The sequence below is a fragment of the Scyliorhinus torazame genome, chromosome 6 (genome assembly GCF_047496885.1).
Source record: "Scyliorhinus torazame isolate Kashiwa2021f chromosome 6, sScyTor2.1, whole genome shotgun sequence".
Taxonomy (NCBI): domain Eukaryota; kingdom Metazoa; phylum Chordata; class Chondrichthyes; order Carcharhiniformes; family Scyliorhinidae; genus Scyliorhinus; species Scyliorhinus torazame.
Window position 1 is genome coordinate 41466125 of NC_092712.1, and position 26201 is coordinate 41492325.

Here is a 26201-nt window from a genome sequence, read left to right on the forward strand (position 1 = left end):
ACACACACACTCACTATTTATTGACATGACTACTTTTTAATTAGTAAAAAAAAAAGGGGGGGAGATGACATAATATACACACAGGTATATGATGGTGCACAGACAGGCAGTGATTGACACACAGGATGACCAGTGAACGCACAGAACACAGCAGCCAATCACCAGACAGGACACGACCACTATAAAGCCAGAGGGCACTAGTTTTCCCGCTCTCTTGGGATCCAGCCTCTGAGACAGTCAGAGCCTGTGAGCAGCAACAAGAACATACACCATGTGGTAGTAAGATAGTCTGGTCAGGTTACCCTCAGGTCTCCAGTCAAGTCAGCATAGTGTCAACCCACAGTTAAAGTATGTATGATAGTTAAGTGTTCAATAAAATCGAGTTGCATTTCTTCAAGTGTTGGAAGCCTGTCTCTCTCTCTGCTGCAGTAAACGCAGTCCTCGCAGACCCGGCATACCCAACACATCACCCTCGTGGCCGTTCACCTTCAAAACAAGTACACCGTTTGGATGCTGTTGGGGGGGGGGGGATGACCTACCGGGGAAGGCCCTAGTGGCCAGGTCTCTGGCACTGAACCTGGCTCTGTGGCTCAGAAGGGAAGGGAGGAAAATAGAAAAGCAATAGTGACAGGAAACTCAATGGGTAGGTGAATGGATAGGTGATTCTGTAGTTGCGAACGAGACTCCCGGAAGGTATATTGCTTCCTGGGTGCCAAGGTCATGGATGTCTTGGATCGAGTCTACAGGATTCTTAAGGGGAAGGGTGAGCAACCAGAAGACGTGGTGCACATAGGCACCAACAACATAGCTAAGAAAAGGGATGAGGATCTAAAAAGTGATTTTAGGGTGTTAGGTTGGAAGCTAAAGAGCAGGACAAGCAGAGTTGTAATCTCAGGATTGCTGCCGGTGCCACGTGCAAGTGAGACAAGGAACAGAGAGCGAGAGCAGTTGAACACGTGGCTACAGGGCTGGTGCAGGAGGGAAGGCTTCAGATATGTGAATCATTGGGATACCTTCTGGAGAAGGTGGGGCCTGTACCTGAAGGACGGATTGCACCTAAACTGGAGAGGCACCAATATCTTGGGTGGGAGGTTTGCTGGAGCTCTTCGGGAGGGTTTATACTAGATTGGCAGGGGGATGGGAACCAGAGCTAAGGATCAGAGGCTAGGGTAGCTGTTGAACAGGCAGAAAAAGTCTGTGGTGAGTCTGTGAGGAAGGATAGACAGTTGATAGGGCAAAGTTGTACTCAGTGGAATAGGTTAAAGTGTGTCTGTTTCAATGCATGGAGTGTCAGGAATATGGGAGATGAACTTAGAGCATGGATCAGCATGACAGGGGCTGGTTTAGCACACTGGGCTAAATCGCTGGCTTTTAAAGCAGACCAAGGCAGGCCAGCAGCACGGTTCAATTCCCGTACCAGCCTCCCCAAACAGGCGCCAGAATGTGGCGACTAGGGGCTTTTCACAGTAACTTCATTTGAAGCCTACTTGTGACAATAAGCGATTTTCATTTCAGTACTTGGAACTACGATGTTGTGGCCATTACAGAGACATGGATTTCTCAGGGGCAGGAATGTTTGTTAGATGTTCCAGTGTTAGATGGTTTAAGAAGAATAGGGAGGGAGGTAAACGAGGAGGGGGAGTGGCACTGTTAATTAGGGAGTGCACCACAGCTGCAGAAAAGGAGGTAGTCGAGGAGGGTTTGTCTACTGAGTCAGTATGGGTGGAAGTCAGAAACAAAAAAGGAGCAGTCACTTTATTGGGAGTTCTCTACAGACAAGCAGAGAGATAGAGGAACAGATTGGGCGGCAGATCTTGGAAAGGTGCAGAAGTAACAGAGTTGTTGTCATGGGTGACTTCAACTTCCCTAATATTGACTGGAACCTCCTTAGTGCAAATGGTTTGGATGGAGCAGATCTTGGCAGGTATGTACAGGAAGGATTCCTGACACAATGTCAGATGTCTCGGTGGGAGAGCATTTCGGTAACAGTGACCACAACTCCTTGACCTTTACCATAGTCATGGAGAGGGAAAGGGACACACAGTATGGGAAGGTATTTAATGGGGAGGTGAAACTGCTATTAGACAGGAGCTGAGGAGCATAAAGTGCGACCAATTGTTCTTGGGGAAACGCACAACAGTAATGTGGGGGTTGTTTAAGGAGCAGTTGCTGCGAGTGCTGAATAGTTTTGTCCCACTGAGACGAGGAAGGAATGGTAAGGTGAAGGAGCCTTGGATGACAAGATAAGTGGAGCTTCTGTCAAGAGGAAAAAGGAAGCTTACGTAAGGTTGCGGAAGCAAGGATCTGGCACGGCTCTAGAGGCTTACAAGGTAGCAGGAAGGAACTCAAAAATGGACTTAGGAGAGCTAGAGGGGGGCATGACAAAGCCCTGGTGGGAAGGATTAGGGAAAACCCCAAGGCGTTCTACACTTATGTAAGAAATATGAGGATGATTAAAGTGAGAGTAGGGCCGATCAGGGATAGTGGAGGGAACTTGTGCCTAGCATCTGAGGAGATGGGGGAGGTCCGAAATGAATATTTAGCTTCAGTATTCACTAGAGAGAGGGGCCTTGTTGCTCATGAGAACAGCGTGAACCAGATTAATTGACTCGAACGGGTTGATATTAAGGAGGATGTGCTGGAAATTTTGAAAAGCATCAGGATAGATAAGTCCCCTGGACCTGACGGGATATACCCAAGGTTACTACAGGAAGCGAGGGAGGAGATTGCTGCGACATTGGCGATGATCTTTGCATCCTCACTCTCCACTGGAGTAGTACCGGATGATTGGAGGGAGGCAAATGTTGTTCCCCTGTTCAAGAAAGGGAATAGGGAAATCCCTGGGAATTACAGACCAGTCACAAGCCTCATTGAATTCTTTGAGAATGTGACGAGACACATTGATGAAGGTCGGGCATTGGTTGTGGTGTATTTGGATTTCAGAAAGGCATTTGAACAGGTTCCCCATGGTAGGCTCATTCAGAAAGTTAGGGGGCATGGGATACAGGGAAATCTGGCTATCTGGATACAGAAATGGCTGGCCGAAAAAAGACAGCGAGTGGTAGTGGATGGAAAGTATTCCGCCTGGAGGTCAGTGACCAGTGGTATCCCACAGGATCACCAGGACCAGGGATCATCCACTGCCTAACCTCACTTAGTGCTAGGGGCTTGGTCGGGGAAGAGTTTGTAAGGAACATCCAGGAGGGCTTCTTAAAACAATATATAGATAGTCCAACTAGGGAAGGGGCTGTACTGAACCTGGTATTGGGGAATGGGCCCGGCCAGGTGGCAGAAGTTTCAAGAAGGGAGCATTTCGGGAACAGTGACCACAATTCAGTAAGTTTTTAAAGTGCTGGTGGACAAGGATAAGAGTGACCCTCGGGTGAATGTGCTAAATTGGGGGAAGGCTAATTATAACAATAATAGGCGGCAACTGAAGAACCTAGATTGGGGGCGGATGTTTGAGGGTAAATCAACATCTGACATGTGGGAGGCTTTCAAATGTCAGTTGAAAGGAATTCAGGACGGGCATGTTCCTGTGCGGAAGAAGGATAAATACGGCAAATTTCGGGAACCTTGGATAACGAGAGATATTGTAGGCCTCGTCAAAAAGAAAAAGGAGCCATTTGTCAGGAGCACATAGGAATGTAGAGGTAGTAGGGGATGGTGTAGTCAGGGGGATTGACTCTGTTCTCTGTGGCAAGGAGTGAGAGTCCGGATGGCTGTGTTGCCCACCCAGTGCCACAGTTTGGGACATCAACTCAGGGCTGGAGAGGAAATTGCAGTGGGATTGGGAGGATACAGAGGACATGGTCATGTGGGTGCCAATGGCATTGGCAGGTGAGGAAGGAGGTTCTGCATCATCAGTTTGAGGAGCTAGGCACAAAATTGAGAAGCAAAACCTGAAAGGCAATAATTTCCAGATTAGTACCTGAGCGATGTGCGAATTGGCGTTGGCTAAATTAGATTAGAGAATTGAATGCGCAACTCAGAGATTGGCGTGGGAGAGTTGGGGCACTGGCACCAGTGTTGGTGAAAGTGGATCTGTTCTGTTGGCATGATCTATACCTGAAATGTGCTGGTGCTGATGTATGAGCGAGCCACATCATCAGTGTTGGAGGGTTTGAATGTTTGTGGAAGAGATGCCAATCAAGCAGGCTGCTTTGTCCAGGATGGTGTTGAGCTTCTTGAGTGTTGTTGGCTTATGTCCTGGTCACGGTACTTAAGAATGAGAATATGTGGCAAATCTAATAATAATAATCTTTGTTGTCACAAGTAGGCTTACATTAACACTGCAATGAAGTTACTGTGAAAAGTCTACAGTTTCTGCATTCCTGCGCCTGTTCGGGTACACGGAGGGAGAATTCAGAATGTCAAAATTACCTAACAGCACGTCTTTCGGGACTTGTGGGAGGAATCGGGAGCGCCCGGAGGAAACCCACGCACACAAGGGGAGAACGTGCAAACTCCGCACAGACAGTGACCCAAGACGGGAATCGAACCTGGGACCCTGGCGCTGTGAAGCAAGAGTGCTAACCACTGTGCTACTGTGCCGCCCCCATATTCCAGATCCACAGCAATATGGTTGACTCTTAACTGCCCCCTCAAGGGCAATTCGGGATGGGAAATAAATGTGGGCACAGTCTGCGTCGCCCACATCCCAAGAACAAATGAAAAAATAGAATGTTCTTATGTCTCACCATTAAAGATTGACTTAGAAATATTCATAGAAAATAGAAGCAGGAGGAGGCCATTCGGCCCTTCGTGCCTGCTCCCCCATTCATTATGATCATGGCTGATTATCAAGTTCAATACCCTGACCCCACCTTTCCCCCCGTGTGGATTGGCCATGATAAATTGCCCTTATTGTCCAAAATTGCCCTTAGTGTTGGGTGGGGTTACTGGGTTATGGGGATAGGGTGGAGGTGTTGACCTTGGGTAAGGTGCTCTTTCCAAGGGCCGGTACAGACTCGATGGGCCGAATGGCCTCCTTCTGCACTGTAAATTCTATGATAATTATACTGCATCTGCCATGCATTTGCCCACTCACTCAGTCTGTCCAAATCCTGCTGAAGCATCTCTGCATCCTCCCCACAGCTCACCCTCCAACCCAACCTTGTATCATCTTCTTCCCCGCTGTTACCAGACTCAAAAATGACCCACTTATGGACAGATCTGTTCTCTTCACATATCTTCTCTACTGAGTAGCGCTACACTCTGTCTGCTTCTTCAGATGCCTGTGTCCATGTATTTACATTGAGTATTTATGTTTGCCCTATGTTTTTTTTTCATGTTTGGAATGATCTGCCTGGACTGGACTGTTAAAAGGTTCCTCAAATGCTGGAATGGATATTAAGGGCGCTGGTTTTAGCACTGCTTGAGGTTTCCCTATCACTTGACATGTGTGACATGATCAACAAAATTTAACTACATCTTCATGTAGTCCAGGCCAATAAAAATGTTTTTGTATTTTAGTTTGAGTTTTCCATATTCCCAAATGACCTCCCACTGGTACCTCATGTGCTACTCACAACACCCCCTTTCTATACCCTACCGGCAATACCACTTGATGAACCTCTGCCCACTTTTCATCCGCCTGTAAAGGTCTAGTAAAGGTCTCCATTTTCTCATCAAGACATCATTTTTACGGTAATAACATTCAGGGGTGAAATTCTCCGGAAACGGCGCGATGTCCGCCGACTGGCGCCCAAAACGGCGCAAATCAGACGGGCATCGCGCCGCCCCAAAGGTGCGGAATGCTCCGCATCTTTGGGGGCCGAGCCCCAACATTGAGGGGCTAGGTCGGCGCCGGACGAATTTCCGCCCCGCCAGATGGCGGAAAAGGCCTTTGTTGCCCCGCCAGCTGGCGCGGAAATGACATGTCGGGGCAGCGCATGCGCGGGAGCGTCAGCGGCCGCTGACAGCTTCCCACGCATGCGCAGTGGAGGGAGTCTCTTCTGCCTCCGCCATGGTGGAGACCGTGGCAGAAGCAGAAGGGAAAGAGTGTCCCCACGGCACAGGCCCGCCCGCGGATCGGTGGGCCCCGATCGCGGGCTAGGCCACCGTGGGGGCACCCCCCGGGGCCAGATCGCCCCGCGCCCCCCCCCCAGGACCCCGGAGCCCGCCCGCGCTGCCTTGTCCCGCCGTTAAGGTAGGTGATTTAATTTACGCCGGCGGGACAGGCATTTTAGCGGCGGGACTTCGGCCCAGCCGGGCAGGAGAATCGAGCGGGGGTCGGAGAATTTCGGCCCTGGTATATACACTTGTAACTCCGCCAATTTTCCTGAACTAAAATTATCCGCCCCATCCTCCACCTGTTCTTGTTCTTTTCCAAACATCTGATCAAAAATTGTTTCTGATAATTGAACTATCCATCCTTCAACACTTCAGTTGTCTGATTTTCCACTGACTTATCAACTACAGTAGGCATCACTCCCAACTCCGATCCAGCTATATCATTACCCAAGATAAACTGACTTCCTGGACAAGATAGTTTCTCTATTACTCCTACTACCACTTCACCACTCTTCACTGGACTTTCCAACCTTACCTTATATAATGGAACACTACTCTTCTCACCCTGAATTCCACATATTACTACCTTTTCTGGCAATATTCCTCCCAAACTATATAACTCCTCATCTCTTACCATCAATGATTGACTAGCTCCCTTATCTCTTAAAATTGTGACTTTAATACCTACTCCTCCGGGTAAACCTGAGTAAAATTTACCCACATAAGTAAATTCTTTAAAGAGATCTGGCACCTTCTTATCAATCACCTCTTGATCAGGCTGTACAATCTTTTGCAGCTCCTTCGCTTCACTTGGGCTTTCCTTTACCACTTTAACAAACCCCACTGTCTTATCCTGTTTTACCACATCAGCCTTCCCAGTGCTTTTCTTCAACCACCAACATTGTGACTTGACATGACCTAGTTTATTACAGTGAAAACATCTGAAACTTTTCATTTCTTTTCCACCCTCCTGATTTTCTTTTTTAATCTGAGGTACACTCTCCTTATTATCTCCCATCAGATCACCTTTACTTTTACCACTTGAGCATTTCTCGTTTCCCCAGTTTCTGTACCTCACAGACTGAAACTGATGTCGGAAACCAAACTTTGATTTATGAACTAATTCATAATCATCTGCCATTTCTGCTGCTAACCTCGCGGTTTTAACCCTCTGCTCCCTCACATGAGTTCTCACTACATCAGGAATTGAATTTTTAAACTCCTCCAAAAGTATAATTTCTCTGAGAGCTTCATACTTTTGGTCTATTTTCAAAGTCCTTATCCACCTAACAAAATTACTCTGTTTAATCCTTTCAAACTCCATGTCTGTTTGACCAGGTTCTTTACCTAAATTTCTAAACCTTTGTCTGTCGGCTTCAGGCACTAGTTCATAAGCACCTAAGATGGATTTTTTCACCACCTCATACGTCCCAGATACATCCTCTGATTGTGATGCAAACACTTCACTAGCCCTACCTACCAGCTTTGTTTGAATCAGTAATGCCCACATGTCCTGTGACCATTTCATTTGTTTAGCTACCTTCTCAAATGAAATGAAAAAGGCTTCTACCTCCTTCTCATCATACCTTGGCAATGCTTGAACATATTTAAATAGATCCCCACCAAGCCTTCGACTCTGAGGCTCTTTCTCTTTATCCTCATCACTATCCTCAAACTGCATGTTTCCCTTTACATCCGCCAATTCTAACTGACTGTCATGTTTCATGGCCATTTTCTGAAGTTCAAACTCTCTCTCTTTTTCGTTTTCCCTTATCTGTACTTCCCTTTCTCTTTCTTGTTGTTCTGCTAGGGCTATTCCTTCTATTTCCCTCATTTCGTATTCAAGCTGTTTTATTTCTTTTTCATGTTCACGTTGCTTAGTCTGTAACTGAATTTTTGCCATTTCTAATGAGTCGGACTGTGTCTCAGGCAATGTTAAATGCTCAGCTATCGCCGTAAGTACCTCTTCATTTTGTATGCTGTCAGGTAACGTTAACTGCAATGTTTTTGCCAAATCTATAAGCCTTTTTTTAGTCTCTGTTCGTAAGGTACTGCATGTGACCTTCTCCATCCACAAAAACTTCCAAAAGAGCCATTGTCCACAACACACTCCCTACTTAAACTGGAATACCACACCTGAAAAGCAAACACAAATATGCTCACCCCTCACTGTCTTTAAGTTCACTAAGCCAACCCAATCACGAAAGATAGACTTTTACCCCACGAGCCCCCAATTTATAATGGGCCAGGTTTAGAGAACACCAAAGTATATCATGGAGTTCACTTGACCCACACAATTTAATAGATTTTGGTTATGAGGAGCACAAGGGCCCACTTTCCAGGTGTGATGCAACAGAGATCTTAAGTATTTTTAAACAAAACAATGTTTATTCTATGAAGCTAGTTAACATTTTATAAACACACAGTAACATCTTATCAACTATCAACACAGATACCCCTCACCAAGATACAGTACTCTATCGGTAACCCTTAGTAACTTTCCTAACAACATCCATAAGCCAAACAGCCTTTTTCCCTACAAAAACTGTAAGTTTTCATTCCTTACAGAAACAGGTATTATTTTGAAATTATCAAGTGATCTGGAGACATTCTTTAGCATGCAGAGAGAGAGACCAAAGTACACCTGCTTGGTTTGGATGCAGCTCCCCAACTGAAAACCGAAAGTAAAATTCAGAGTCAAAAACAGCTTCCAGCTCAAAACGAAAGTAAAAAGCAGAGCCAGAGTCCAGCTCCACCCACACAATGACATCACTGCAGCCACTTGAGAAGACAAACATTTCTTAAAGTGACACTCCCATGACAGTTTGCAGAACTCGGTACACGTACGAATAAACAAATCCAAATCTGAAAATTTGGAGATAGTACATTTAGTTCCCTCCACCAAATCATTAATATATAATCTGAACAGTTGGGGTCCTCGCACAGATCACTGTGGTACCCCACTAGTCACTGCCTGCCAATCGGAAAAATACACATTTATCCCAACTTGTTGCTCCCTGTACCCCTTAAGATCTTATCCTCCTTATCTACGCCACTGCATACAGATGAGTAAACCTTACCCTTAAAGGGTCTGGGGCTGGATTCTCCGATTCTAGGGCTATGTCCCCACGCCAGTGTGGGAACGGTGGCTTTTTACTCCAGAAAAAATGGCGTAAAGCGGCTACCGATTCCCTGTTCTGCTGGGGGCTAGCAGGAAGGCAGTGTAGAGCACCCGGCTCTAGCTGCCGATACAGCCCGGAGAATTGCCGGTTCCATGGCCGCGCATGCGCACGGCAGCAGCCTGCAGCATCCGCACCGTGCAACATGGCGGTGGCCACTTGCGGACCCGGCCCGCGAAACAGCCCCCCCTTCAACTGGCTCACGTGCCCTGGACCACCTCCACCACAGTGCCCCCAGTGCCTGATGAAGTCTCCCCACCCGCGGATCGGCCCTCCCCCAACTGTGGCGGTGCTGGACTTTGTCCGCAGCCGCCACGCCGAATTCCCGACGGATGAGACCATGAGAGACCCACGCAGTCGGGAACTCGGCCAGTCGGGGGCGGAGCATAGGGAGCAGGCCTCAGGGTCGATATGTGGCGCACTTTGGGGGGGGGGGGAGCATCGTGAAAGCGGCGCTGAGCCTGATTTGGTCGGGAACTTTGATTCTCAGGCCGATCGCCAAACGTGATTTCGGCGTCGTCAACCGGAGGATCCAGCCCCTGATATCTTCTTATCAATCAACCTCTGAACAAGCTGCATACTCTTTTGCATCTCTTCAGTTGCAACCATAGTTTTTTTCCCACTTTAATAAACCTCCTGCTTTTTTCAAAGAGTCTGTCTTCCCTGTACTTTTCTGAAGGGCTCAACACTGCGACCTTGTGTGTCCAAACTTTATTACAATGAAAACATTTAACTTTTCTTATCTCTCTTGCACCTTTATAACCTTAGGAAAAATCATTTTTAATATCTGCAACTAGGCCTCCTTTGCATTGTGAATTTCTCATTTTGATTTGATTTGATTTATTGTCACATGTACCGAAGTACAGTGAAAAGTATTTTTCTGTGAAAATTTATACGTGGGGTTACTCTTTCCTCTAGACTTTCCTCGACATCTGCATTTAACTACTGCAACCTTCTAAGTTGATAATCTATTTGCAGTTCCATTTTTCAAAGTACAAAATCTCTCATCTTGTCTTATTCCTCCGCCATTACCCATCCCTCCTTTTTCTTTGAGAACATAGAACAGTACAGCGCAGTACAGGCACTTCGGCCCACGATGTTGTGCCGACCATTTATCCTAATCTAAGATCAACCTAACCTACACCCCTTCAATTTACTGCTGTCCACGTGCCTGTCTAAGAGTCGCTTAAATGTCCCTAATGACTGTGACTCCACAACCTCTGCTGGCAGTGCACCCACACACCCACCAGTCTCTGTGTAAAGAACTGACCTCTGACATCTTCCTTATACCTTCCTCCAATCACCTTAACATTATGTCCCCTCGTGACAGCCATTTCCACCCTGGGGAAAATCTCTGGCTATCCACTCTGTCGATGACTCTAATCATCTTGTGCACCTCTATCAAGTCACCTCTCTTCCTTCTTCGCTCCAGTGAGAAAAGCCCTAGCTCCCTCAACCTTTCTTCATAAGACATGCCCTCCAGTCCAGGCAGCATCCTGGTAAATATCCTCTGCACCCTCTCCAAAGCATCCACATCCTTCCTATAATGAGGCGACCAGAACTGGACACAATATTCCAAGTGTGGCCTAACCAGAGTTTTATAAAGCTGCAGCAAAACCTCACTGCTCTTAAACTCAATCCCCCTGTTAATGGAAGCCAACACACCTGTATACCTAGATTTCTCTGACTGTCGATACTCTTGAGGGTCCTACCATTCACTGTATATTCCCTACCTCTATTAGACCTTCCAAAATGCATTACTTCACATTTGTCCGGATTAAACTTCATCTGCCATCTCTCCGCCCAAGTCAATTATTTATTTTCTCTTCGATGTTTATTCATCTTAACAAATATTCCAGAGCAACTTTAAAAGTTTGGAGAAGACACCTTGACAACTTACTGGATATTCAGCAGATTCACGCCAACTTCCTCCGCTGTACGAGAGCAGAAACCAATTGCTACAGTGTCAAAAAGTAAGAAAAAGCACAAATAAGTTAGAAAAGACTCAATCCTGGTGCTGACTTCAGGTGGAGCATGTTTTGGTTCAAACAATAACATAACTGGCCTGAAAAACAAACATAGAAAATAGGAGCAGGGTTAGGCCATTCAGCCCGTCAAGCCTGCTCGATTTAGCTCAGTTGGCTGGACAGCTGGTCTGTGATGCAGAGCGAGGCCGACAGTGCAGGTTCTATTCCCGTACCAGCTGAGGTTATTCCTGAAGGCCCCACCTTCTCAACCTTGCCTCTCATCTGAAGTTTCTTGTTATTCATTTACAGGATGTGGGCGTCACTGGTTAGGCCAGAATTTATTGCCCGTCCCTAGTTGCCCTTCAGAAGGTGGTGGTGAATTGCCTTCTTGAACCGCCTTGGTTTGGTGATCCTCGGGATAAATCGCCACCAGTCAGCTCTCCCCCTCAAAGGGGTCTGTGGTCATCTGGGACTATGGAGATTGCTTTTGACTTTACTTACTAAATCATTGATATATATTGCGAATAGCTGGGGTCCTGGATATTGATCCATGTTGTACCCCACTAGTCACTACCTGCCACTTGTTTTTTGTCTGCCAACCAGTTTTCTATCCATCTCAACACATTACCCCCAATCCCATGAGCTTTAATTTTACACGGGGTCTTTGCACGTGGGATTTGGTCAAAATCATTCTGAAAGTCCAAACAAAACCACATCCACTGGCTCCTCCTCATCAACTCTAATAGTTATATCCTCAAAGAATTCCAGTAGATTTGTCAAGCATGATTTCCCTTCCGCAAATCCATGCCTACTCTGTCCGATCCTGCCATTGTTTTCCAAGTGCTCCGTTATTAAATCTTTGATAATGGATTCTCAAATTTTCCCCACTACTGATGTCAGGCTACTGGTCCAAAATTTTCTGTTTTCTCTCGACCTCCCTTTTTAAATGGTGGAATTACATCAGCTACCCTCCAATCTGTAGCAACTGTTCCAGAGTCTATAGAATCTTGGAATGTGATCACCAATGCATCCACTAATTTTAGGGCCACTTACTTAGGTACTCTGGGACGTAGTTGATCAGGCCCTGGGGATTTATCGCCCTTCAATTCTGTCAATTTCCTCAACACCTTTTCCTTACTAATAATGATTTCCTTCAGTCCCTCCCTCTCACTAAACCCTGTGTTCCCCAACATTTCTGGTATGTTATTTTTGCTCTCCTGGGCAGCACGATGGCGCAGTGGGTTAGTCCTGCAGCCTCATGGCGCCGAGGTCCCTGGTTCGATCCCAGCTCTGGGTCACTGGCTGTGTGGAGTTTGCACATTCTCCCCGTGTTTGCGTGGGTTTCGCCCCACAACCCAAAGATGTGCAGGGTATGTGGATTGGCCACGCGAAATTGCCCCTTAATTGGAAAAAAAGAATTGGGTATTCTAAATTCTAAATTGGGTATTCTAAAACCAGGAGCTGGTTTAGCTCACTGGGCTAAATTGCTGGCTTTTAAAGCAGACCAAGGCAGGCCAGCAGCACGGTTCAATTCCCGTACCAGCCTCCCCGAACAGGCGCCGGAATACGGCGACTAGGGGCTTTTCACAGTAACTTCATTGAAGCCTACTTGTGACAATAAGCGATTTTCATTTTTTCAAATTTATACAAAAAATAATTTTTGCTCTCCTTCATGAAGTCAGAACTAAATATGTAGTTAGTTGGCCAGCCATTTCTTTGTTCCCCATTGTAAAGTTCCCTGTTTCTGACTGTAAGGGACCGACATTTGTCTTCATCAATCTATTTCTCTTCAAATACTATAGAAGCTTTTAGTCAGTTTTAATATTCCCTCAAAGCTTACTCCTATATTTGTATTTTCCCCTTCTTAATCAATTTCTTCCTCCTCCTTTGCTGAATTCTAAATTGCAACCAATCCTCGGGTCTGCTGTTTATCCTGTCCAATTTGTATGCCTCTTACTTGGATCTAATGTTATCTCTAATTTCCCTTGTAAGATATGGTTTGGTCACCTTTCCCATTTCATTTTTTGCACCAGACAGGAATGAACAATTGTTGCAGTTCACGAATGCGCTCTTTGAATGTTTTCCATGGTCTATCTTTTAAATAACGCTCTTCAATCCATCATAGCCAACTCGCACCTCATACCATCGTAGTTTCCTTTATTTAGATTCAGGACTCTAGTCTCAAAATTAACTATGTAACTTCCCATCTTGATGAAGACTTCTATCATATTATAGTCGTTCATCCCCAAGGGTCCTCACACAACTAGATTGTCAATTGTTCCTTTTTCATTTTGCCAATGATTCCGTTCTCATTACACAGTACCCAGTCTAGGATGACCTGTTCTCTAGTTTGTTTCTCAACGTATTAGTCCAGTAAACTGTCCTTTATACACTCCAAGAATTCCTCCTCTATGGTATTGTTACTAATTTGATTAGCCCAATCTATATGCAGATTAAAGTCACCCACATAATACAGATGTTCCTTTATTGCATGCGTCTCTAATTTCCTGCTTAATGCCATCCCCAACATCATCTCCACAGTTTGAGGATCGATATACACCCCCCACAAACATTTTTTGCCACTTAGTGTTTCTCAACTCAACTCATACAGATGCCACATCTTTGGTGCTAATATCCTTCCCCACTATTAATTTCCTCTTTAACCAGCAATGCAACTCTACCGCCTATTCCTTTTTTCTGTCCTTCCTAAATACTGAATACCCATGGATGTTTAGTTCCAAACCCTGGTAACCTTCAGCCATGTCTCCCAACTACATCGTACTCATTTACATCTATTTACGCAATGTTGTATCCACTGAATTGTGAATGCTCCGCGCATTAAGGCACAAAGCCTTAAGGCATGTTCTTTAACAATCCTTGGCCCGTTGCCATTATTTTTCACTGTGGGCCTATTTAATTCTGGCCCTTGATTTCTCTGCCTCTCACTTTTCTTATTATCTTCTGCCTATCTTTTGTTCTTGTCCTTGATTCCTCCTCCTCTGACTCCTTGCATAGGTTCCCGTCCCCTGCCATTTAGTTTCAACCCTCCCCAACCAATCTAGCAAATCCTCGCCCCAGACATCAGTCTCGGGCCTGCCCAGGTGTAACCCGTCCAATTTGCACAGGTCCCACCTCCACCAGAACCAGTCCCAATAACCCATTAATTTGAAACCCTCCCCCTTCTACCATCACTTCAGCCACCTATTCATCTGATATATCCTGCTCTTTCTGCTCTGATTAGTACATGGTGACACAGTGGTTAGCACTGATGCGTCACAGTGCCAGGGACCAGGGTTCAATTCCGGCCTCGGGTGACTGTGTGGAATTTGCATTTCTCCCTGTGTTCTGTGTGAGTTTCCTCCGGGTGCTCTAGTTTCCACCCACAGTCCAAAATTGTGCAGGTTAGGTGGATTGACCATGCTAAATTGCCCATCAGTGTCCAAACGTTTCGCTGTGGTTACTGGGTTACGTGGATAAGGTCGAGGCGTGGGTCTAGGTAGGGTACTCTTTCCTGTGTGAGGAAAAAGAGCAGCACTCGCCCATTCAGCTGCTTAAACTTTCCCTGCCTCACTTTTGAACCCTGACGTCACCTCAGGAGCTCCAACCTCCGAGCTCACACTCGGCTTTCTCCCTGCAATCTCGCACTGTTTTCAATCTCCTCTTGCACTTTCCTCTAGGTGCTGCTGAAGATTGCAATAAGAGCACACTCTAAATTAGAGCGTGCACACTGAGTCCAAGTCCGCACCCCTTAATCTGAGGCCAAATTTTCAATGTTTTCATCAGAAAAGTCATTCATCCCAAGTATTTGTCAAACGCACATTCTCCGAACAGTTTCTCACACAGTTATGTCCAGTTGTCAAATAAGGAGATCAAAACTGTGCTCAGTATTCCAGATCCAGTCTCACCAAGGCTCTGTACAGCTTCAGTAAAACTTCCCTAGTTTTAAATTCCATATCCCCCTGCAATGAACAACAACATTCCATTTGCCTTTCTCACGACCTGCTGTAGCTACATATTCACCGTCTGTGATTTATACACAAGGATGGGCTTCTCCCTCTTAACCACTGCAATCTCCATCCATTTAAATGTTATACTGTTTTTCTATTCTTTCTGCTAAAGTGGACAAGTTCACATTTTCCCACATTATACTCCATCTGCCAAATTTTTGCCCATGATCAGGGAAGCAGGGGTAGTTTTAGATAAGCTATATTTGTATTGTTAAATATTAGAAAAAAGGTATGGATTTCATAGAATCATAGAATTTACAATGCAGAAGGAGGCCATTCGGCCCATCGGGTCTGCACCAAGCCTTGGAAAGAGCTCCCTACTTCAGTCAACTACATCCACATAACCCAATAACCCTACCTAACCTTTTTGAACACTAAGGGCAATTTAGCATGGCCAATCCACCTAACCCGCACATCTTTGGACTGTGGGAGGAAACCGGAGCACCCGGAGGAAACCCACGCAGACACGGGGAGAATGTGCAGACTCCGCACAGACAGTGACCCAAGCCGGGAATCGAACCTGGGACCTTGGCGCTGTGAAGCAACTGTGCTAACCACTGTGCTACCGTGCTGTTTAATTCAATATAAGGAGCAGTGTAAGAAGAGTAAACCTCGAATAAAATTCATGATAGACAAAGGTGTTTACGTGCGTGAGGGTTTGGTCATTTCAAACTGTCCTTCTATTGTGCTTACACAGCGTGAAAAATAAACAAGCTGGGAGAGGGGACAAGTTGTTGCTTAGCAGGCACCTTTAAGGTAGTAAAGCTTTTGTGACTGTTTTAGTTGAATTCATGAAATGAAATGAAAATCGCTTATTGTCACGAGTAGGCTTCAATGAAGTTACTGTGAAAAGCCCCTAGTCGCCACATTCCGGCACCTGTTTGGGGAGGCTGTTTTGGTTACAGGAAGCTAGAGAGGGACCATCTCTCTCAGCTTTGTTGGATGAACAGCCATACTATGGAGTAATGGTTAAGAAAAGTGGAGAAACCTAAAGGACAGCTCATTAAGGAAACTTGTGGAATGAAGAGACGTTTCCAAGAAGTCTGATGATAAAGGAACAGAGGAAACTGGTATGAGGACAGGATGCTGTTCAGCAAAGTCGCAAAGTGTTGAAAAGAAATTGGATCATGAGAGGCCAGAAAGATATCCGAAGCATTTCTAAGCTCTGTGAGATCTCACTACAGTTTGTGAGACATGATTTGAAATTATTGCGGAAATCGGTGGCTGGACCTCAGAGTTTGTGTAAACACTTTTAAGACAAAAGAAGCCTCAAAGGAGAGGTGGAAAACATGGAACTGAACTCATTCAGTGGAGCAGAAACTTTGTTTGACAGGATAGTTGGGAAACCTGGAGCTGAATTATTACTATCTGCTTCTTGTCTGTTATTTCCTCAAAACCCCAAATAAATTTGTTAAACATGGTTTATTTTCACAAACATATGTGGATACTTTCTGATCAAATTATGATTCAGGAAATACCCTGTGATAACCTCCTTGATAATGGATTCCAGCAATTTCCCTATGATAGATGTTAGACTAACTGAACTAGAGTTTTCATAGAATTTACAGTTCAGAAGGAGGCCATTCGGCCCATCGAGTCTGCATCGGCTCTTTGAAAGAGCACCCTACCCAAGCCCACACCTCCACCCTATCCCCATAACCCAGTAACCCCACCCAACACTAAGGGCAATTTAGCGTGGCCAATTCAACAAACAAACAAAGAACAAAGAAATGTACAGCACAGGAACAGGCCCTTCGGCCCTCCAAGCCCGTGCCGACCATGCTGCCCGACTGAACTACAATCTCCTACACTTCCTGGGTCCGTATCCCTCTATTCCCATCCTATTCATGTATTTGTCAAGATGCCCCTTAAATGTCACTATCGTCCCTGCTTCCACCACCTCCTCCGGTAGCGAGTTCCAGGCACCCACTACCCTCTGCGTAAAAAACTTGCCTCGTACATCTACTCTAAACGTTGCCCCTCTCACCTTAAACCTATGCCCCCTAGTAATTGACCCCTCTACCCTGGGAAAAGCCTCTGACTATCCACTCTGTCTATGCCCCTCATAATTTTGTAGACCTCTATCAGGTCGCCCCTCGACCTCCTTCGTTCCAGTGAGAACAAACCGAGTTTATTCAACCGCTCTTCATAGCTAATGCCCTCCATACCAGGCAACATTCTGGTAAATCTCTTCTGCACCCTCTCTAAAGCCTCCACATCCTTCTGGTAGTGTGGCGACCAGAATTGAACACTATACTCCAAGTGTGGCCTAACTAAGGTTCTATACAGCTGCAATATGACTTGCCAATTCTTATACTCAATGCCCCGGCCAATGAAGGCAAGCATGCCGTATGCCTTCTTGACTACCTTCTCCACCTGTGTTGCCCCTTTCAATGACCTGTGGACCTGTACTCCTAGATCTCTTTGACTTTCAATACTCTTGAGGGTTCTACCATTCACTGTATATTCCCTACCTGCATTAGACCTTCCAAAATGCATTACCTCACATTTGTCCGGATTAAACTCCATCTGCCATCTCTCCGCCCAAGTCTCCAAACAATCTAAATCCTGCTGTATCCTCCGACAGTCCTCATCGCTATCCGCAATTCCACCAACCTTTGTGTCGTCTGCATACTTACTAATCAGACCAGTTACATTTTCCTCCAAATCATTTATATATACTACAAAGAGCAAAGGTCCCAGCACTGATCCCTGTGGAACACCACTGGTCACATCCCTCCAATTAGAAAAGCATCCTTCCATTGCTACTCTCTGCCTTCTATGGCCTAACCAGTTCTGTATCCACCTTGCCAGCTCACCCCTGATCCCGTGTGACTTCACCTTTTGTACTAGTCTACCATGAGGGACCTTGTCAAAGGCCTTACTGAAGTCCATATAGACAACATCCACTGCCCTACCTGCATCAATCATCTTAGTGACCTCCTCGAAAAACTCTATCAAGTTAGTGAGACACGACCTTCCCTTCACAAAACCGTGCTGCCTCTCACTAATACGTCCATTTGCTTCCAAATAGGAGTAGATCCTGTCTCGAAGAATTCTCTCCAGTAATTTCCCTACCACTGAAGTAAGGCTCACCGGCCTGTAGTTCCCGGGATTATCCTTGCTACCCTTCTTAAACAGAGGAACAACATTGGCTATTCTCCAGTCCTCCGGGACATCCCCTGAAGGATCCAAAGATTTCTGTCAAGGCCTCAGCAATTTCCTCTCCAGCCTCCTTCAGTATTCTGGGGTAGATCCCATCAGGCCCTGGGGACTTATCTACCTTAATATTTTTTAAGACACCCAACACCTCGTCTTTTTGGATCTCAATGTGACCCAGGTTATCGACACACACCCTTCTCCAGACTCAACATCTACCAATTTCTTCTCTTTGGTGAATACAGATGCAAAGTATTCATTTAGTACCTCACCCATTTCCTCTGGCTCCACACATAGATTCCCTTGCCTATCCTTCAGTGGGCCAACCCTTTCCCTGGCTACCCTCTTGCTTTTTATGTACGTGTAAAAAGCCTTGGGATTTTCCTTAACCCTATTTGCCAATGACTTTTCGTGACCCCTTCTAGCCCTCCTGACTCCTTGCTTCGGTTAATTCATCTAACCTGCACGTCTTTGGACTGTGGGAGGAAACCGGAGCACCCGGAGGAAACCCACGCACACACGAGGAGAACGTGCAGACTCCGCACAGACAGTGACCCAAGCCGGGAATCGAACCTAGGACCCTGGAGCTGTGAAGCAATTGTGCTAACCACTATGCTATCGTGCTGTTTTCTGTCCCCATCCTTTCTTGAATAAAGGAGTGACATTCACTATCTTCTGATCATGGTGTGGAGATGCTGGCATTGGACTGGGGTGGGCACAGTAATAAGTCTTACAAAACCAGATTAAAGTCCACCAGGTTTGTTTGGAATCACTAGCTTTCGAAGCACTGCTCCTTCATCAGGTGGGACTCAATTTTTAAATCTATTAGTTATTAGTTCATTGTCAATCTTTAAGTCTATTAGTTTGCCCAGCACCTTTTCCCTCGTGATGGCAATTATGTTACGTTCCTCCTTCCCAATCACATCTTGATTTTCAAATATCTTTGGGAAGTTTTGTATGTCTTCTACAGTGAAGACAGACAGAAAATCCCTGTTCAACGCCGCTGCCACTTTCTTGTTTTTCATTATCAATTTCCCAGACTGACTCTCTGGAGGACTAACAGTATCATTCGTTACTCTTTTCCTATTTTAAATAATCGTTTTATATTACAAGTCAGCTTTCTCTCATAAGCTTATTTCTCCATCTTTTTTCAATAATTTTGTGCTCGTTCTCATAATTTCACCAATCCTCTGACCTACCATCAATCCTTGCAGATTTGAACAGTGTTTCTTTCAATTTGACACTATCCTCCACTCCCTTATTCAGCCATAGATGATGCATGCCTTCTCAAAGAGCATTTTGCTCTCACTGGGATAAATCTTCAGAATCATAGAATCCCTGCAGTGCAGAAGGAGGCCATTCGGCCCATCGAGTCTGCACCAACCCGCTGAAAGAGCACCCTATCTCGGCCCACTCCCCAGCCCTATTCCCCTGACCCCACCTAACCTTTGGACACTCAGGGCAATTTATCATGGCCAATCCACCTAACCGGCACATCTTTGGACTGTGGGAGGAAATTGGAGCACCCGGAGGAACCCGCTCAGACACTGAGAGAATGTGTAAACTCCACACGGACACTCTCCCAAGGTCAGAATCGTACACATGTCCCTGGTGCCGTGAGGCAGCAGTGCTAACCACTGAGTTATTAGATATCTCATCAAAAGTCTGCCACTGTATCTTCTCGGTCTTATTTTTTAACATAATTTCTTGATTCACTCTAGCTTCATCAGCTTTCATACCCTTAAAATTAGCCTTATTTTTCAGGTTTAAAACAGTAGTCTGTGACTCACTTCTCCCCTTCTAACTGAACATGAAATTATATCATGTTGTGATCATTGTTGCCTAGAAGCTCCTTTGCTCTGAAGTTATTGATTATTCTTGCCTCATTACTCATTACCAGGCTCACAACAGTCTTCTCGCTGGTTAGCTCTCAAATGTACTGCTCAATATTCCAAATGCACTCTACGAACATGGTCTGAGCTACCTTTGCCAATCTGATTTACCCAATCTGCCTGTAGAATAAAGTCATGCCTGGTTATTGTAACACTTCTTTCCCATTTATTTTTTTCCTGTATATCCTATCCTGTGTAATATTGTCAGGAGGCCTATAAACTACTCACTAAGTGACTTTTTGCCTTTACTATTTCTTATCTCTACCCAGACTCATTCTCTTTATTTATTTGATTTGATTTGATTTTGTTTAATCTTCATTTAGCTCTTTTGAGCCAAGGTAATCTCTGTCTTCTACCTTCATTCACAGAGCTCCCCCACCACTTTTTCCTTCCTTCCTATTTTTCCGAAATGTCAAATATCCTTCAATATTCAAGTCCCAGCCTTGGTCACCCTGCAACCGCATGTTGCTGTATTGGCGATCAGGTCATACTTACTTATTTCTACCTGTGCTAACAATTTGTTAATCTTGGTCTGAATGCTGTGTGCATTAAGATATAGAGCCTTTAATTCTGCCTTTTTACCATTTTTGCAGTCGCTGGCCTTATCTGCTGGTCCACTCTTAAATTTGGACTCTCTGCCGCACCCTAGTTGTCATTACTCAAATCATCAACCTGCTCTATTACCTTGTTGTTTCCCTTTGATTTACCATATCTCCTCTCGCATGATCTCTTCCTCACGTTATTTGAAGGCCCTCTCTCCCACCCTAGTTATACAACTTGCCAAAACACTGGACCCAACACAGTTCAGTTAACGGCTGTCCCAAAGGTACAACTTCCACTTTAAAAAAATTCATTCATTGGATGTGGGCGTTGCTGGCTGGCCAGCATTTATTGCCCATCCCTGAGGGCACTCAAGAGTCAACCACATTGCCCCAGTACAGGTGGCAGTACCCCATGGATCAAAACCTATTTCTCCCTCACCAGTCTTTCAGCCACTCACTCAGCTCTCTAATCCTATTTACCCTACGACAGTTTGTTCATGGCTCAGATGATTATTACCTTTGAGGTTCTGCTTTTTAATTTGGCCACTTAGATGCACATAATCCCCAACTAGAACCTCTTTGCTAATCCTAGGTATGTCATTGCTACCAACAAGGACCACGGCCACCAGATCCTACCATCTACCACTGTAAGTTCCTCTCCAACCCTTAGCACATGTCCTGAACTCTGGCCACCCAGCCATCTGAATTCAGGCTCTCAGCTGGAGAACGATTGTGTCCAGCCCTCTGACTACTGTACCCCAATATTCCTGTTCATTCCCCCAGCTTAAATGGCCTCCTTTATCATGGTGCCATGGTCAGGCAACATATCCAACCTGCAGCTGCTCCTTTCATGCAATAAGCTGCAAGAACTCTAAATGGATGAGGCTGCTCCACTTTGATCTACTGGGTCGCCTTACCTGCCTCACCTCGAGATCGCATCTCGGGGAGATGGTGGCGTATTTATAATGTGACTGGAATAATAATCCGGAGACCCCCTAATGCTCGATGGACACAGATGCAAAACCCACCATGGCAGATGGTGGAATTTGAATTAAATTCAATTAATAAATATGGAATTGTAAAGATAGTCTCAGCAATCTTGACGATGAAACTATTATCGATTGTTGCAAAAACCCATCTGATTCACTATTGTCCTTTAGTGAAGGAAATCTGCTGTCCTTACCCGGTCTGGCCTACCTGCCAATGCAGATCCTCAACACTGTGGTTGACACTTAGCTGCCCTCTGAAATAGACCTGACAAGCCAGTTAATTCAAGGGCAGTTAGGGTTGGGCAACAAATGCAAGCCTTCCCAGTGAGGCTTACATCACCTGACAAATAAAAAGAAAATCCCTCCTTTATCTGACCACTGACCAAATCAGCATAAGGGGCGTGACCACCTTCTGGAATAAAATGTCCAGGTAACTCTGCCCTTCCCTGACTTGCCGCAGTGTCTGCAGCTCGGCCTCCATCTCAGTGACTGGGCCGAAGCTCCTCACATCGCAGAAACCTACTGCAGATGCGTTACCCCTGGATTACACCGGCGTCAAAGGGATTCCCGCATGCTGCAGTCACACCACGTCTCCTATCCTGTCAACATTATTGCGTGTTAAATAATATATTTTCCAACTTAATTTCTAATTACTATATCCCAATACCCCAATAAGCTCTATTATTGCTAGTAAAGAGTCCAAATACCAATGAAACCTTACAATTACTAATAACTGACATGAGTTATCAAAGAAAAACTAGAAAAATAAGCAACACAAACACCAAATAATCACTTACCAGTTTATCTGCGATGTTAGGCATAGTTTTTTGTTTAAGAGTTGGGTCTGTCTTCAGACTGAACGCTCTTGCTACGCTTCCATCCTTCTCACTCTGCTTTAAGCTGTCGCAGTTCCCTATCTCCATCTTTCTTCTTGCACCATTAAAAAACCTTGCCGCTTGCTCACTATATGCCAGCTGGTGTTGCTTTAAGTCCTTGAAACTGTGACCCGCGTTCTCCCCTGTCGAAAAGCTGTGCGTTCTCGCCGCTCTGCCAAATAGAGAGGAAACTCTAAATTAGATCACTAACTAAAATAGACCACACAATCAGAATTGGGCGACTATGAATTACAACACACGTTATGAATTGCAGCAGCGCTCCAAAACAAAGCACACACTCTGAAACACAGAGCGCATTCCGCAATAGAATGCAGACGATGAATTAGAGTGAACAGATTGAAATATAGAGCACACAGTGTACTAAAGTGGACAATAGGATTTCAGAGTGCCCTCTGAATTAGAGCACATCTTCCAAACCCATGACCACTATCATCCAGAAGGACAAGAGCAGCAGATATCTGGGAACCCCACCACCTGGAGGCTCCCCTCCAAGTCACTCACCACCCTGACTTGGAAATGTATTCTGCGTCTGTTTCAGAATAAGCTGTCTTTAAGTCTTTAACTCCTCTGACGTCAAGGAACCAAACATCTCATCCTCTTTCCCTCTCATCTTTTCTTCCTGAGTAACTTTCAGTATCCTTCCCCTGTCTTTTAGATTCTTCCACTTGCTGTTTAAATTTGTGTGTCTGCGACTACGTCGCTACAAAATCTGGAAACAATCATCAGGATGCTCTTTCTGTAAAGCCTCGGCTGATTGTGTCTCAACAAGCTGCTCTACTACAGCAGGCATACTCAATATTTGCAATCCAGCCGGTATCATTCCCAGGAATGAACTGAACCCATGCAGTGGACAATTTCAGTATCACCCAAACAATCAACTCTCCTGTATCCAAATCACTTTTAAAATGTATTTAATGTGATGACATAGACCTAACCGCTCCCCCTCGCCTGTGGATTCCACTAACACTTTATCCTGCAACAACCTTTCTGGACAGTAGATGGCACTATCCTGTAACATCAATGACTGGCTCGCCGCTGTCATTCTTTAGATCTTAAAAGTTATAATAATCTTTATTAGTGTCACAAGTAGACTTACATTAACACTGCAATGAAGTTACTGTGAAAATCCCCTAGTTGCCACATTCCGACACCTGTTCGGATACACAGAGGGAGAATTCAGAATATCCAATTCACCGAACAGCATGTCTTTCGGGACTTTGTGGGAGGAAACCGGAGAGCCCAGAGGAAACCCACGCAGACATGTGGAGAACGTGCAGACTCCGCACAGATAGTGACCCAAGCCGGCAATCGAACCCGGATCCTTGGTGCTGTGAAGCAACAGTGCTAACCACTGTGCTGCCGTTTTGCCTGCTCTTCCTGAGAAACAGTAATATGTTTTTCCTTCAGATATACGGGGCGGGATTCTCCGATTCTCCGATCCCCCACTGGGTCAGAGAATCGCTTGGGGGGGGGGGGGGGTGGCGGCGTGAATCCCGCCCCGCCACCGGCTGCCGAATTCTCCGGCGCCGTTTTTTTTGGCGGGGGCGGGAATCGCGCCGCGCCGGTCGGAGGCCGTTGCCGGCGGCACCCCCCCCCCGGCGATTCTCCGCTCCACGATGGGCCGAGTGGCAGCCCATTTTCCAGGCGGCACGATGCCGGAGTGGCTCACGCCACTCCTTCGTGCCAGTATGGCCTGCCCCGCTGGTTAGCGGAGAATCCCGCCCAAAATCTTTAAACATCTCTGTAACCTGCCCTTCAGAGCTCCATTGGGTAGGTTGTGAACACATCCCTACCTCTCTGGCTAATGCTGACTATTTTTTTTTTTCGCCTATCCAATGGCTACAGTCCTATCTTGGGTCTCAGAGTCCACAACACATCTGCTTAATAATAATCTTTATTGTCACAAGTAGGCTTACATTAACATTGCAATGAAGTTACTGTGAACTCCTCTGCGTTCCTACCACTGCAATTGGTCCCCTCTTTAACTTCCAACTGTCTGATCTTGCGTGTGCAGCCTGGTTACAATGGTAACAAACCACTTGCCTTCCTTCGCCTCTGCCTTCCATATTTCCGTCTTTAGTAGATTGGTTGACCTTCAGCTTGCCCCTTGTTACTGACACTTTTACCAGCTTGCCCCTTGTTACTAACACTTTTACCAGCTTGTCCCTTGTTACTAACACTTTTACCATTAATACGTTTTTCTATATCTCCAATTTCGTCGCTGATTTCCCATTTGACCCTTTTCCTACACTCATCTGTGGGAAATATCATTCGTATCCGTTAAAACAGGAGTTTCCCTGATCTTTTTATTTTGTCTTTCATCCAAATATTCTTGATGGTTAGGGGAATGCTATTTCTAAATTCTTCCATGATCATAACCTCCCTTACACTTTCTAAATTCAGTACCCTGAACTGTTGATTCCACAGAATATACTTTTTTTTCTCTTGCCAACTCCTCAGAAGTTTGATCAGGTCTTTCTTATAGTCTTAAACTTCATCTGATAAACTTCAGGGACAAGCCAAATGCATTTAATGTTGCCTTTTTTACTACCTCGCAGTCTGCAGATTGCTCCTCTGATCACACATTAACTGTTGTGCCTGACAAAACACTCTGCAACGTTGTGGTCCAATTGACCATCTCTTGGTCAATTCAATTTCACAGCTACCTTTTCAAATGAGGTGAAATATCTTTCAGGTTCACCACCCGTAAAATCAGGCAACAACTGAAGGTTCTCAGTTTAAATCAAATTCCTCAAAAGAATCTGTGGTAATCCAGGAGACACGAAGATGAAGATTAAACCAAATTTAGTTTAGCACAGTGGGCTAAACAGCTGGCTTGTAATGCAGAACAAGGCAGCAGCGTGGGTTCAATTCCCGTGCCGGCCTCCCCGAACAGGCGCTGGAATGTGGCGACGAGGGTTTTTTCACAGTAACTTCATTGAAGCCTACTTGTGACAATAAGCAATTGTTATTATTATTAGTAGTAGTACTGACTCAAAAGTAAAGCCACACCTGCAGCTAACACTGCTGGTGTCCCAGCCCGGGAGTAACAGGAACTCCCAGTCCAGGTCTGGGACGGTATTTAAAAGGCACGATAACGAGCCCCAGCTGGATGTGCCTATGCCCATTGCCATGGGAACTCATACTCAGCAATATCCGGAAGGAGATCAATGAGTGATTCTGCATGATCCTCATGAGGGTTAACACAGAATCTAAGTCACCCTCCAGAACACCAATTCTTCTTTCTCCCTATATTTTAAGTTTCATTTTAGACAGTTCATACAATTTGGCTACTTTCTCTCTCAGAAGCTCACCATAATAATAATAATAATAATTGCTTATTCGCACAAGTAGGCTTCAATGAAGTTACTGTGAAAAGCCCCAAGTCACCACATTCCGGCGCCTGTTCAGGGAGGCTGGTACGGGAATTGAACCCACGCTGCTGCCTTGTTCTGAATTGCAAGCCGGCTATTTAGCCCACTGTGCTAAACCAGCCCCTAAACCATCTCTTTCCCTATCCCATTTCTCACTTGACAACTTGTCTGTCTGGAGTTC

The 26201-nt window shown here is 45.4% G+C and overlaps 1 long non-coding RNA gene across 2 annotated transcripts in view; it reads right to left on the reverse strand.

The window, feature by feature from the left end:
- LOC140424760 (uncharacterized) overlaps positions 1-26201 on the reverse strand; it is a 375001-nt gene that overhangs the window by 27072 nt on the left and 321728 nt on the right. For both annotated transcript variants that reach the window (XR_011947682.1, XR_011947681.1), the window contains 2 exons: positions 22548-22797; positions 11095-11152 (listed from right to left, as the gene is read on the reverse strand). This is a non-coding gene — a long non-coding RNA (uncharacterized lncRNA). The remainder of the gene's footprint in view (positions 1-11094; positions 11153-22547; positions 22798-26201) is intronic.